This window comes from Elephantulus edwardii, unplaced genomic scaffold (assembly GCF_000299155.1).
Source record: "Elephantulus edwardii isolate Elephantulus edwardi_28Jun2011 unplaced genomic scaffold, EleEdw1.0 scaffold00019, whole genome shotgun sequence".
Classification (NCBI taxonomy): Eukaryota; Metazoa; Chordata; class Mammalia; order Macroscelidea; family Macroscelididae; genus Elephantulus; species Elephantulus edwardii.
The window spans coordinates 23,643,481-23,643,988 of NW_006399769.1; positions in this window are offsets into that span (position 1 = coordinate 23,643,481).

A 508-nucleotide genomic window follows, 5' to 3' on the forward strand; every position below is an offset into this window, starting at 1 on the left:
CTCTCTGTATAGCAAGTGGACATGCTTGGGCTATACGACCTAGAAGACGGTTTGAACAAAAACAATGAAAAACAGGCCTTAGGACCGCGAAATAGAGTCACCCACCTTTGGCTTAGTAGCATCACTTTCAGTCCACTAGGCCAACTGGTCCCTCTTTTGGTTGTTAAGTGCCGACAATAATAACTAAGCTTAATGTATTAGAGAAATTGGATAATTATAAGCACTTTTCTATTGAGGGAGGCCAGAAACTATCTCTTTTTATATAATATCAATACTCCTTTGAGAATTAGTTCTTAATTTTGAGGATATTTTGGATGTAGGCAAAGAGTAATAAAGAACACTTGCCTCTTCCAAGTTAGATGAAATGTTGTTGGTGTTGTTATGTGCCGTCGAGTCGCCTGCGACTCATAGCGACCCTAGGTACACCAGCCCTAAACTCCGCTCTGTCCTGTGCCAATCGCACTGTCTCTGACACTCCCATCCCAATTATCCCAGTCACTGAATCAAT